Source organism: Pteronotus mesoamericanus, unplaced genomic scaffold (assembly GCF_021234165.1).
Source record: "Pteronotus mesoamericanus isolate MK-2021 breed Mesoamerican mustached bat unplaced genomic scaffold, CSHL_Meso_final scaffold_1186, whole genome shotgun sequence".
NCBI classification, from domain to species: domain Eukaryota; kingdom Metazoa; phylum Chordata; class Mammalia; order Chiroptera; family Mormoopidae; genus Pteronotus; species Pteronotus mesoamericanus.
The window spans coordinates 2189369-2204596 of record NW_026555302.1 but is presented as its reverse complement, the minus strand read 5'-3'; the positions used below and the strand labels follow the sequence as shown (position 1 = coordinate 2204596).

The 15228-nt window shown below is 37.4% G+C and overlaps 1 protein-coding gene across 2 annotated transcripts in view; it reads right to left on the bottom strand.

Moving 5' to 3' along the window:
- KCNK2 (potassium two pore domain channel subfamily K member 2) overlaps positions 1-15228 on the bottom strand; it is a 90590-nt gene that overhangs the window by 16084 nt on the left and 59278 nt on the right. The gene's annotated exons all lie outside the window — the stretch shown is intronic.

Sequence of the window (15228 nt, the reverse complement as noted above, 5' to 3'; positions counted from 1 at the left end):
GCAAAGATACCCCCCAAGAGCGGCTCCGGGTAGGTGACACAGTAAGTAACGTGAATCTACACATTTACTTCACTGCCTTTGCAGTGAACTTTTTTGAGCTTCTGTTTTCTAACTCTTTGAAATATCAGTTAAGGCTAATAACATTCTGGGAGGCAAAGCACAATCTACAGCATTAGCACAGAAGCAGCAGCTTTGTTTCAAAGCAAGATTCTTAAGTCTCTATTCCATGATGTAGACTATAATCTGTGTTATGATATGAGTCTATAGCTGTGCTGTCCACTTCAGTGGCCACAGCCGTTGTGGCTACTGGAGGCTTCAAACAGGGCCAGTCTGATTTATGATGTTTTGTACGTATAAAATATATACCAGATACTGAAATTTTATTAGAAAAACAGTACAGAATACCTCAATTACAAATTTTATATTATTCAAAATGATAGTAGTTTAGGTATATGGGGTTAAGTAAAATATATTAAAATTAATTTCATCTGTTTCTTTTACCTCTTTAATGAAGCTAGTAAGAAAAATTAAAGTCACATATGTGGCTCGCATTTGTGTTTTGCCTTGATTTCTATTAGATAGCCAGGTCCGTAGAATGCCCTTCCTTTGCACCATCTTTAAATTGGACCATACAGAATTATGCTTTTATTCTTTTATGAAAGTGTAGAAAAAGTTTCAGGAAAAAAAGTGAAAGTGATCATGCATTTTTTGGAAAAGATTTCCCCTCACTCAATTTCAACAGGTAAAGGTAGCAGAGAGGGTCTAATAATGCAACGTATCCACTGCACAGAGGCACGTGTTCACGGCCACCTTTCCCAAACCCAAGAAAGCACTGCCAGATTTGTTCTCCAGCAATGGGACTTGCTCTCTCTTCTAAGCGTGCCATTGCATTTCAATGAACTTTGCCAAACTGTAATGAGGCTGTCTAAGAAACAGAAAGAAAGACAGGAAATAAAAGAAGGGACAGGGGAAATATTGAGAAAGTGACAGCAGGACAGGCCAGCTCTCATCCTGGAAGACCGTGGGGGTTACCCTGAGTGTCATCCATGCGAGATCAGAAATGGCGTGGAGCCCTGGCTGGTGTGGCTCGGTGGACTGAGTGCTGACCTGAGAACCAAGGGGCTGAGGGTTCAGGTGCGGGGCAGGGCACATGCCTGGGTTGCAGGCCAGGTCCCCAGCAGGGGGCGCGAGAGGCAACCGCACGCTGATGTTTCTCTCCCTCTCTCCCTCCCTTCCTCTCTTTCTAAAAATAAATAAATAATCCACTGATTACAGATTTAGAATTAGGGAAAAACAATTCCTCTGAGTGTATGGATAAAACATAGGAAGCATCCATTGTGAGAGGCAAGTCAAAGGCCTCTATTAACAAATGCTTATGAACCATATCTGGAAAGGCAGCATGATGGGCACCCACACCTCCACCCCTCCCTGCGGCAGCTGGAGCTGTCAAGAGCACCTGCTCAGACTACAGAAATAGTAAAGAACGCTACCCAGAAAGACAATGAAATGAAACCCTTTCTTTTCCACGGCTAATTTCCCTGAGCAGGCTGGCTTTCATATATAGCACGTATGATAGCACTTTATGCTTCAGAGAACATGATTTGATCTATTTTTGTCTATATCCATTTAACAGACAGCTGTGTTATAATGAGTTTCTATTATACCTTGGTTTGGTTATTTTATGAAGCTTGCACTACAATGAGTACTAAAGGGGTAAGGAAAATTCGGGAAAGTGAGAAAAGGCGGGGAGAAGAAATGACAAATCCAAACCCCTCTCCAGGTACCTTGCCGGTGTTCCTTATTATTTTTCATCTGATAATGACTGCAAACCCAGCTTCATTATCGCTCACTTTAAACCAGTGCTCAGAGCGGGGAGTCGGACGGAACTTTTACCCAGGTCCGATGATAACATCTTCAGGGCTCATAACAAAGCTCTCAAAGGCTTTAACTATTCCCAAATTCTCCTCTCACTAGCCTTCTTATCTTCCTTCAGATGCAAAACTTGGCTGCTTGTACATTTTGAATCATGGAAGGTAGAAAAGTCCAGGGAATGAGGAAAAAACAGCCAGTTACCATAACCAATTCATTTTTCACTACTTTAAAAATCTCTTCAAACTGCTCGGCTGTCAAACAGAGAACACAACACACAGATGATTGCTTTGTGGGATGAAATACCCGGCTACCTGAGAGCTTTAGAAAATGTGAGAATATCATACTATTCGTGAATGCCAAATGTGGACAAATGAAACATTTTTAATAGTACAGAGGTTCAGAGTGGCAATGATGAGATACACACATCTAAAGTTGTTTCTAGCCCACCTGGAAGTGTTAAATGAGGGATGCTTGCAAAGATTCACAAAGACAGTAGGAGAAATGGGTTCATCATATGCTATTTATCAAATATTAAATTCCAGAACTTCCATATTTCCCAAGTTTTTGAAACACTTCTGAGTTACGTGCTTTCAATGTACAGCGCTTGTAAACAGGAGAACCTACAGTTTATTTGGCAAGGTAGGCGTTCTAGAGGCAACTTCAAATTATATTTCTAACTCCTCCCCTGTGTTAAGGCAGTACTGTTTTGTGAGATCAGTAATACCTTTAGCGTATTACTAGATAACAATAACTATCACTTCTACTAACTCCATTTCTTACGATGCTTATAAAATTGGGGGAAGTCTTTTGTAAGGTTGCGTCTGCTTCTCTGAAATAAGGACAGCACCCTGACTTGGTCCGTTTCCACCAGTCCTCCTTCCCAGACCACTGATGACGGCGTCACTGCCCCACTGCACGACAAGAGCCGCTCGAAGCATCAGAGCTTTCCCACCGGTCCTATGGAGAACAAGAAAACCTCCGTCTCCCTTGGATATAAAGCTATCTGAAACATTTTCATTTTTCATAGGCCTTAAACTACATAACATCCCAAAGCCAGGAACATTTTTATTCCAGTCAAACAGAAACATCACACAGCATGGATGGACCTTAAGGACATTATGCTAAGTGAAATAAGTCAGAGAAAGATAGATAAATACTGGATAATCTCACTTATATGTGGAATAAGAAAGAAAGAAAAAGGAAGAAAGGAAGGAAGGAAGGAAGGAAGGAAGGAAGGAAGGAAGGGAGGAAGGGAGAAAGGGAGGAAGGAAGGAAGGAAGGAAGGAAGGAAGGAAGGAAGGAAGGAAGGGAAGGAGGGAGGAAGGAAGAGGTAAATAGGGAGAAGGAGGGAGGGAAGGAAGGAAGGGAGGAAGGGAGGAAGGAAAGAAAGGAAAAGCTAGTTCATAGATACAGAAAATGGATTGATCATTGCCAGAGGCGGGGGCTTGGTGAGACAAAATGGGGGGTGAATGGAGTCAAAAGGAACAAACCTGCAGTTATAAAATCAGTAAGTCATGGGATATAATATACAGCATGGCAACTATGCTTAATAATACTGTACTGCTTATGATTTATTTATTTATTTATAGGATTGCACTTATTTAGAGAGAGGGGGAGGGAGAAAAAGAGGGAGAGAAACATCAATGTGTAGTTGCCTCTCACACGCCCCCTACTGGGGACATGGCCCACAACCCAAGCATGTGCCCTGACATGAAATCAAACCTGCGACCTTTTGCTTTGTGGGACAACACCCACTCAACTGAGCTACACTGGTCAGGGCTGTACTGCATATTTAAAAGTTCCTAAAAGAGTAGATCTTAAAAGTATTCATCACAAGGAAAAAAATTTCAACTATGTGTGGTGACAGATGTACCTAAACTAGACTTATTGTGGTGATTGTTTTGAAATATATACAAATATTGAATCATTATGTTGTAGTCATGAAATTAATATGTTGTATGTATTTCAAAATATTAAAACCTATAAAAATTAATGTTATTAAAAAGACTTGGCGATATTAGGAATGGAGCTAGGTAGGTACTTGGGAAAAGCACATTCCTGAAGGAAGGAACAGTCAATGTGAAGGCCCTGGGGCAGGGCGTGCCTGGTGCAGGAGGAACCCCAGGAGCAGTGAGGCTGGAGGGGACTGAGCAAAGACAGAGAATAGTAGGAGAAGAGGTTAGGTAGGGTAAGGGGGGCTCGATCATGTGGAACCCTTAACGTTATTCCGAAAACTTTGACTTTCACTCTGAAAATAATGGGAAGGCATCAGGAAGCTTCTAAGCAGAGGAATGGTATCATAGGAACTGTTTCAAAGGATGACTCTGGCATCTTGGTTGAGATCAGACTTGATATCAAGCAAAGGGGGAAGCAGGAGACCAGTAAGGAGGCTTTTGAATAATCCAAGTGGGAGCTAATGGTGGCACAGAAAGGGATGAAGAGGTGAGAAGTGAGTAGATTCTGGATACATTGATCATCAAAGCTATAGGACTGAATATTTTTTTTCAGATCAATGCTACTAGATTAAATGAAAAATGGAAAAGAAAGTCAGGGATATCACCTTCTCTATGCAGTTTCCCCCAGTTCATCCAATTATATTTAGTAATTCCATTTCTGTGCACCAAGGCACAAAGTGTACTTCCTTTATACCTCTATTGTGGTACCTATCCTGTAGTAATTATTGGTACATGTTTCTGCAAATTTCCTATAAGTTTCTTCTCTAGGGAAAATTCAATGACTTTTTATACCTTTATTCCCAATATCTAGTAACCTGCCCGACACACCATCAGAATCAAAACATGTTTGATGAACAAACCAATCAATGATGAAATGAAGTCACTTGTGCTATGTACCTTTTGCAAGTGGCACTAACAGTCCCCGTCATGCATACCAGAGCCACAACTCAGTAAAATTCTATTTCTTTTAATCTGAAACAGACTATACTTACTGCCTTTTGTGTAATTCACATTTATGACAAAGTTTGCATGTTGCAATACACATAGCTCCAAAATAGGAAATCAATTTTTATCCTGCCCTGCTTATATATATATATATATATGTCCTTGAAGCCTTTATTGCTCATTCAGAAATATGTATTGAACACAAAACAGTAGTTCTTAAACTGAATTTATATTTAAGCCAAGTCTATCCAACAGGCTCTCAAAGTGTGGCAGAAATGACATAAATAGGAATAAAGATAAATGTGTGTGTGTGTGTATTCATATATTATGTATAAAGATGATATATATACAAACACTAGATGGCATAAAAATACCCTCACTAAAATAAATATCTTAGTTCCTCAGAATAGTACCAAGAAATTGAAGGGTCCATCAACACATAACAAATCTTGGCATTTGTGAGAAATTACATGAAAAATATTACGTACATACATATAGTATCTAATTTGGGAGATAAATGTCTTTCTACAGTAAGATTTCCTGGTATGATTGATATTTCTACTTCACTTTAGGGCAATGTTTCATGCAAAAATTTTGCTCAAAATATAATTAAGTGCTTGTTGATATATAGAGATTATGAAGTAGTAAAACCAGAGTGGCTATAAACAACTATGTGCAGCAAGGATAAACAGCTAGAAGATGTGAGAAGTGTTGTGTCTTGTTTGTTTACTTCTAAAGGTGAAAAAGCAGACATTTCTGGGGTCATAAGCAGCCTCATATGCTGGAGCTAGAGTGTCTTTTTGTAGCTGGACCCCCCTTCATTATGAAGCTGACTACTTTGGAGAGTATGTTTGTTTGTTTGCTTGTCTGTATGTCTATTTGTTTGTTTAATCACAGACACAGAAGTCAAGTACCTATCCACTGTTCATAGGAACAACCTTACCTGAGGAAGTAATCCATATTAAACTGCTTCAGATTTAAATATCCAGTATCATGTTTAATAATTTAAATGGCTACTGCCATTTTGGGGGAGAGTATATTTGCATGTATTATATATATTACACATACATATTGGATATTGTATTATTATTGTGTCAATCTGGTCTTCTACTGATTTGGTCTCTGAGTGATAAGCAAACCCTTGCAATATGCCACCAAACCAGGGGTTTGAGGAGCAAAGATGCCCAAGAGGAGCCCCTTTGAGAAGATGACCAATGGACTCTAAGAACAATATTAATAAGCCAGCATGAGGTTTTCCTTTTCTGTTGTGTAATTCCTTTAAATTATCCTCAAGTCTTTCATAAAGTTATACATTGGTTCAGCCACACATTAGCTGGGTTAGGGGAAAGGGTGGGGAATGGATATTCATGATTGGAGCACAGTGGCCCCCAAGAGAGCTTCAGTGTCAGAAGCAGATATGACATGGCCAAGTGAGAAAAGGTTTGAGCTACAGTCTAGAGTGACAAGTATAACAGATAGACTTCCAGAACATCCAAGTACAACAAATCTGTATTTGAGTTGAGATGAGATAATCAATCTATACATAAGCAAAATAGAATCCTGAAAAGTTCTCAGCCAAGCAATAACTAAAGAAAGTATACCAGAAATGTCTAGCCAAATGTGATTTGGCCTAGTGTATAGATCATACTCTAATGTATAGATTATAATAGGAAGATTGTATTTGTAGAAACTGGCTTGTAAATATAATTCCTTAAAATATTAGGTTGAACCATATGGAATTGTGATTCTTAAAGTCAAAAATACCTCATTATAAACAACTTCATATGATTCAGCCTAATAAATTTCAACATACTGTAAAAGGACACCCTGCTCCTTTATATCTGAGATTACTTTGGTGTTATGCATTGGTTTTATGAAACACCATAAAACCAATCAGTTGAAGGTTCTTTCTTTTGAACACTTACATATGAAATGATTCAATATTATTCAACATCTGAGATTGCCTTTTTACAGAAGCAGGAGGGTCTGGTCCCCACACAACATAAAGTCCATCTACAGGTTCCTTGAAAAGCAGGTTTCTCTATTTCACTTTGACTCTTACCTGATGTTTCTATTTAAATAAAACCACTAGGAAATCTTAAATAAATGCAGATAATATAATATTTGAAATAATATAATACAGATAATAATATCCAAGTCTTTCAGAGACTTGGAACCTAAACTGAACTAAAAATAAATTCACCAAATATTAGCACAGTGCATAAAGTTTAAAACCCCCAAACGATGATGATGATCATAATGATGATTATTTTAACTCTTTCTTGGAATTAGAGCAACAATGTTGATGGAGTTTTACAGGATTAGTAAGGATAAAAGAGGTTAAAATCTAGAACAAAGAGCCCCTTAACCTTAGTGGTTTCAAGGAAAGGTTCAGATCTCACTCATGCTAAATGCCCATGACACATCAGCAGGGGCTCCAGGCATTGTGGCACCTCAGGGACCCAGGCTGACACAGCACCATGGTCTCCTATGGTCATTGTGCCAGAGGCAAGTAAGCGCTGGAGGGTCTCACAGGCACAACTCAATCTCCTTCTCATTTTCTCACACCAATTCTGCCTGCAAGTCATTAGCCAGAACTATCCATATGGCTCATCAACCACAGGGGGAAAGGGAAGTGCAATGCTAACGTGTGTCTGGAAGGGGAAAGAAACTGAAATATTTCATAAGGAAGAAGAGTTCACCTTTGTTCAGAGAGAGGAGATTTTATATCTGTGTGTGTGTATGTGCATGCACATACAGACATATTATTCATTGGAAGCTGTTCTTGGATTCAAATCAGTTTGAGACAGGAAGAACTAAATTGCCCTACCACCACTATGGTGCCACACACTGAACACTGAAGAAATCGCAAACTGTTGTAAAACATGATCAAATAATCCATCATCAAACTTCAATGTCCCCCTTCCCCTCCAAAAATAAACCTCTCCGGTCAAACCAAACACAAGCAAATATTCTTTTAGAAAGCGCTGTCTATGAAGAGTAACTAAATGTAAAATCATTTTGTTAACTCATGTTAGTAAACACACTCGTGTTTTCATCACACACAGATTTTATTTTTCGTAGACTGTGATTGATTTTAGCTCTGCATATGGCAAGCCTAATATTTTGGTTTGATGCAGAAAATCCAAAAACAATTTTAAAAGCAAAGTTCATAGGGGCTGCTTTCCCTAATACAAATTCTCAGAACAAATGACAGTCTCAAAGCAGTCAAAAGAGATAGATAACATTATGTCTCAATGCATTAAATCCCTATAATGTGCTCTCTAGCTAAAGAAAATGAAATTACTTATAAAGTGCTTTGAGGCAAAAAACTATTAACTTACTTTCCTATTATGAAGAAATGAATAGAAAAAATGACTCTGAATTGCCATTACCAGATTGCATTCTGTGAAATACTTGAAGCAAAAAGAAGATACAATTTATAAACAGTGAGAGTTCCACCTAAAATCTAAAAAAGAAAAAAAATGGGAATTTTCCTGCAGGTGTTTATTTTTTAAAGTAATAATTGAAATACTTTTTCTTGGTTTCATAAGAGGAAAATACAAATGGATTCTACCCAGTCACATCAGGATACCAGGAAATGCATGGCTCTAATTCAAGAAAAGAATTAAGGTAAGAGTAGTGGATGGGTTTAAGAAACATTCAATGTAGAAATTAGTTTTCAAGTCCACAGAACATCCAACATATTTAAAATTCCTATACTAACTTTTAAATAGGTTGTTATGGGTTCTGGGCTTGCTATTAACTTCCAGCAATAATATAGTCGAATGTCTCCTTATTTATCTTTTTGTTTGCATTTACTTATCATTTCCACCAAATAAGATGTTCATACATGTAAGCACTCACAGCATTTGATGCTCAAATAGAGCAATATAATGATGATATAGAAATGGTAATCTTAGAACACTACAGGATTATTTGATTTGGGAAAATATTTGATACTAACTTCTTCCGAAACCCATGAGGAAAAGAACAAGCCTGTAGTAAGCGGTTAGCACATTCTATACCCTACCCACTGAATCTCCAAGCAATCTCATAAAGGAGGCTAAATCTCATTGTATAAGAAAATGGAGACTCAGAAAGATTAGGTATTTTTGGTGAAGTTTTCACAGCTAGTAAATAGTTAAGATAGAATTAAATCTCAGTTGTATGGGCTCCAAAGCCCATACATTTTTCAGAGGTCAGACAAATTTATTCTATTTATTTAAAAGATTGTTAAAATTGTACATTTTAAGATTCCCTGATCTACCTATATGGTAACACAATTAGACCAAACTATTCATAAAGTTCTTCTTTGTAGCTACATAATAACAGATAGGTTAGATTCCAGTACTTACTTCTAATGTGTTGATATTACCTATGTATAAAATAAAAAGAAGAACAAAAAAATGACAATAACAAAAACACATAAACAGTTTCTTGAAGCCTTGGAAGGCGGCATAGCAAAAAGGCAAGAAGGCTGGGCCCAGGAGTCAATACAACTGGGACGATTACTGATTCTACCACTGACCCACTCAGGAGCTGCGTGACCTTAAGCAAATCACTACTTATCTCGCTGTGCTTCAGTTTCCTTATCAGAAATTATTATTTGACAGCTGGGGACTTTACATCATTATTTTATTTAATATTTTAAAAAGAAATAAAGTATATTCCAGAAGAAAAGTATTTCTACTTTTACCACGCTCAAATCCTATGTTTGGCATATGTTTTGACTTATAAAAACTTCCTAATATTGGGCCCTCAAAGGTTCACAACATACAACATGATACTTAGACTATATAGACACATACTTTGGGGTTTTGGTTCTACAGAAATGATGGTTCATAAAATTCACTTGGATATTAGACATATACTCATATATGAGAGTTACTGTTGCCTCAAAGCATAATTTAAGTCATATTATTATTTGATATTATTTGTTCTCTTATTTTTATTCTCCTTTCCAATTGCTTATTTACTAAATAAGAAATAACTTTCTGAACCAAGTCTATGACTGGAAAGAGAAGGAACTTTCTCCTTGCATGACTAGGCAGGGCCGAATACAGACCAGTAGATGAACCGCAAAGTCTGATTGCTCTGTCTGTTCCCCAGAGCATAGAGGGATAGGAAACAGAGACCCGTTATACATACCTTATTTTTAATAGCCTATTGGGATACTGCTTGCCTCTGTTTTATTTTATATACCTTAAAATATAAACCTGTAAAGTCTTATGATCATTGTATATTGTGCTCAACAGTCATTCATAACTGCTTTAGTATCTCAACAAGAGAACAACAATAAAAAATACCAAGAAAAAATTGGAACTAAAGAGTAATTCTCCCTCTCCCAAATATGTCAGAAATCAAAGCAATGACTACAAAGTCTGATGTGCTCTCTGAAGATGGGAGGGAGGGAAAAGGAAAACGTAAAAGCAGGCTATTTTAAGAACTAATCAAAGACTAAGTGCCTTCTTATTCAAAACTCCTTTTTCCATCTCTAAAAGTAAAAGTAAAAACAAACATTATAAAGGCCAATAAAGAAATGCACCACCCTGTAATCCTTTTAATACAGAGATCGGCCTCAACCTACTTCTAGAACCTAACAGAGTGCTCATCACATAGCCCTTAGTAAGGATCTTTCCAATGAATGAGTAAATGAGTGACTTAGGAATGATTTGACCTTAAATAATGCCCTAACTGGTCTCCACGCCTCAGACTCCTCCCTTTCCTGCTGCTTTGACACTCATTCCACAGCTCACCCCCCACCCCTACTGCCACCATCCACATTTACCGCATACGCGTGCCCCACAGTACCCCGGATCCCGGCTGCTACACTGCACCACTCCAGGAGGCACTATTCACAGTTTCTATTATTTGTGCTCCAAGGGCTCCCATTTCCAAAAAAAAATACACCATCAATATCGCCCTTTGGGACTGTGCTTGATGTGCCTACCCAGAGAAGTACCCACTCCACTGCGCATTTCCAGGGGGGCAATGTTTATGTTTTTTTCTACAGAAGTGGTGTCCCTGGAACACAACCTTATTGAAAATTTTAATTACACTGTTTCTCTATTTTATGTTATTTTATCAGCCTTTCCTTGGATTCCATTTCTTCCCCTATGGTCTTTAGCCATTCAGATCCATTCCTTTAGCCATTTTTTCTTCAAGACCTCAATGCCTTTGACCTTCCAACAGATCCTTACCACAGATCAATTTATTTGGCTACATTATTTGCAAAACAATCCATTATAGTCTCTGCATTCACCCACTCAAATGAAGGTGTTCCTCCAGGTTCCATTTTTAGCTCCTTTTGCCGACTTACTTCACAAATCTTCACTACGGGAATTCATCTGTACTCACAACTTCCATTGGCATGTATGTCACGATCACTCAGAGGCTCCGAACAATCTCTCCAGCTCCCTTCCTTCTGACATTCCAGTCTTGCATATCCAGTATCTACACTTGAATCAGCCACCTGAGAATCTAGCACATCCCTCAATGAAAACATGTCCAAAATGACATTCTCGATCCTCCCGTCTCAGAATCTCTCATTTTCCTGTGTTTTGTAATACCACCCAAAATGAGGATGATAAATGTCATCCCCCTTTCTCTTTCCTGCTTTAATCCACACCTAATGGATTACCAAATCCTATTCCTTCTTTCTCCCAAATAATTTTGAAGTCCCTATTTAATTTCTATCCCACTGTGATAAGATAATAGACCCCTATTCTATTCAATAATCTCTCCCAACTGATTTCCTGAATCCAGCTTTGTGTCTTCGCCATCTTCCTCTCTGTGGACAAGATCATTCATTTCCCTACTTGAAATCCTTCAATGGCTCTCTGAGGTTTTCAGAACAGTCTTATTTCAAATGGCATCTAAAGCCATTCATATTTAAAGCACTTCTGCCATAAAAACTAATGATAAATTCCTCCACTACAACTTTTCCAGGGCCCAGGCTGCGGCTGCTCTTTAATTGCCCATCTCCAGACAAGATAAAGATCCACCAAGTTCTAGCTTTTTCACAGAAGGGAGCGACCCTTGGAGAAGATCAAATACTCTCTCACCAGGTAACCAGCAGAAGAAAACTATATGCCTCCATATTCTCAGGTTCCTTCATAATGCTGGGGGCAGATAGTAAGTTCTGGAAACAGCCTTTCAAGGCTTCTTGGCACCAGACCTTCCCAATCAAAGGGAATTTCCCTAACATAACCTAACGTCAGCTTCCTAAAGTGAGCATCTGCATTTGCATGAACACCTCCAGACGAAGGAAATGACATTGGTTAAGAAGTGACGTTTGGCCACGCGCTCGCTGGGGCCAGCCACAGCGCCACAACACCGGCAGGCTGCGGTGGGGGCTGTGGCGGAGTTCATCTCACAAAGGGACAGGAACATTCCAAACACTTTGTTCTGGTACATGTACAAAAATACAAGACTGGACAAAAATCTAAGACTTTCCCACTCAAGGAATGTAAACAGTAGCAAACTGAATTATGTTTATGCATAGTCAGGATGCGCTAGTCTCCCTTCTTGCTTAGGAATTTACCTTCAGAATTTTGTGATCACATCTTCTTTTTATTACACCTGTCTCAGATATTAGTATTATTGAGAACACCTAAATAATCTTTATTTTTTAAATGGAAACCTCGGTTCCTCAGAAGAGGGTGTATAGCTTCATAGAAAAAGATAATTAGTCATATTAATTTTTAGTGTTGAACGTGGACCTACTTTCTATTAGAGCTTAAAAATAATGAAACAAACACTTTTACAGAAAGTCGTATGTCTCCATGGAAAAATTATTGAGGTCATTCTATTTTCCTTGAGGAATGCCTATCAACTATGATTATATGCAACACTTCTGAAACCATGCAGTGTTGTTCCAACTAACCATCTCCTCTTCAAATAATCCAGCTGGATTAGCCATACCAACATGCTTTATTTCAGCATGTTCATTAAAAGCTATTTCTTTTTAATTCTAAACATATTTTCATTAAAATTAGTGTTCATTAGAAACAGAACGTATTTTAACAGAAATAAGACCACATATGATTAGATCTATATGTTTATACTTAAGCAATAGATCACACTTGTTTTTTAAATATAATATAACCATATTATTTGTTATAAGATTATTTTTTTAAATCATGTAAGATTGGAGATTATTATTTGTCACAATATTTTTAGTCAAGAAAAGCACGTGTTAAAGGGAAGAGCTGAGGGAGGGAAGGAGAGAGGGGGCAAGGGAAAGTGGTGGGGGGTAGGCAGAGACAAATGTATTTGAAAAAATAAATTAAAATAAAAATTTTAAAAAAAGCACGTGTTTTAGTATTTTCAACTGAAAATTTGATGCTATATTATACTTTGCATTTTTTATATTCTGTACTAGTTACATTTTTTAATAGGGAAGATTTCAAGTTATCAAAATTATTTAGCATTTTCATCCATCAAAATTGAAAACTAGAAATAATCTTGTCCCTTCTGAACACTTAGGAAATGTTTAAAAGTTAGAGTTGGAATGATTTAGGTTAGAAGGTAAGGAATATAGAGTGAACATTCACCTGGCATGGTTCATATAGGTAAAGACGACAAATAGAAGGTATTTACTTGGTTCTTATTTAATTGTGCCCTTTAGTGAGTGATTTCAAAATAAGAATGATCTAATAATCTTTTCTCCAGTGCTGTAGAAATTCTAATAGCATTTCATTTGTAAACAGTTTGATCCTGATGATCTATTGATAGATAAATTATAAATTACCTTTCCCTTCCTTTCTTCACATTTTCTGTTGAATTTGTGACCTGATTTTGTCATTCCCCTAAGCTGCATTTTAAATTAGAAAACACACATCTGCTCAAATTGACAGTTCCATTTCAACTGGCTTAACTGTCTGGAGCAGCTGCAGCTCCAAAGGGTTCACATGAACTTCCTCATGGCCTTTACTCACACGAGCTTCCTACAGATGCAGTCACCAGAAAGAGCATGTTGCTCACAAGGCTAGGTAGAAGCCAAAAAAAATAAAATAGTTTACTACTTCTCAGTGTTTAATAGCATGAAAACACAATGATACATCTCATACTTTTGGTTGAGAATTATAAAGATTGCTCAGAAGTAGGCACACAAACCTGTTTTTCATATTAATTAAGCCAATTAATGTAGAAATTCAACTTTATTTCAAAGAATGGTGTCATGGCCTGAATTGTAGTCTCCACAAATTCCTAAGTTGAAGCCCTAACACTCAACGTGATTATATTTGGAGAGAAGGCCTTAAAGTAGGCGGTTAAGGTTAAACGAGGTCATAAGGGTGCAGCTCTGATCCAACAGCATGGTGTTCTTATAAGAAGAGGAAAGCCACCGGAGCTCTCTGTCCATGCATGTACACACTGGAAAGGCCAAGCGAGGACACAGAAAGAAGGCCACATCTGCAAGCCGAGGAGAGGCCTCCCAGACACCATTGTCGCTGGCCCCCCAGCCTCCTGAACTGTGAGAAAATGCATTTCTGTTGCTTGAGCCACGTGGTCTGCGGTGCCTTGTTATGGCAGTCCGAGCACTAGTACAGACGGTTATCTCATTGCTCTGGAAAAGTGTGCCAATGCTTTGCACCGGTGAGTGCTATCCCCAAGACCACTGGTTTCTAACATACAGCTTTTAAAACTTAAATCAAATGTTCTTTAATATTTAATTAAATATACCAATGTAATAGAGATAAAAATTTTCCCCCGTTCTAAATGTGCCTTAGTGGCTTTCTAACTATGATCCATCCACAATATTAGTATGTACATATGCATGTATGTATATAATGTATAGTATGTTCATAATATGTATGCAATATATATATTTCACAAAATAATACTTTCCTTAACTATCAGAGATATATTCTGTTCAGTTGTTTTATTTTTTTTTTTAAATGCATATGTGTGTTTTTTAGAAACCATTTCAAAGAAAGCCAGTTTATGGCTGGATGTTTAAGAAGTTCTCTTTGTAGCTATGTCATCTAAAATAGTTCCTATTTACAGTTTCTTTTTTCCTTAGCATCTCAAGATCCTTAAAAGTACATTGAAAATACACTGTAGTGAAAATAACCACAATTTCTCTCTCTCTCTCTCTCTCAAACTATACAATTTCAAAATCAGATTTAAATTTTAAACTTTCAAAAATGTCATGAGCCAAAATTAATATATTAAGCAGCTAAAATTTGTATCTAAAGAAATTGGCCAAAGTATACAGCTTTGGAGCACATATGTGTGTGTGCACATCTGTAATAGCACACATTTATGTAGACATAACAAAAAAAGGAAATAAATTGACTAAAGTAAGAAAAATTTAATATATAATACATTCACTTTTTCATGCTACAAATATCTTGACACAAATATTTCCTATTGTACTTTTCTTTATGGAATAAAATTTACTTTGTTCCTTGGAGGAAAAAAGAAAACAAAAGAGATATAATAAAAAGTA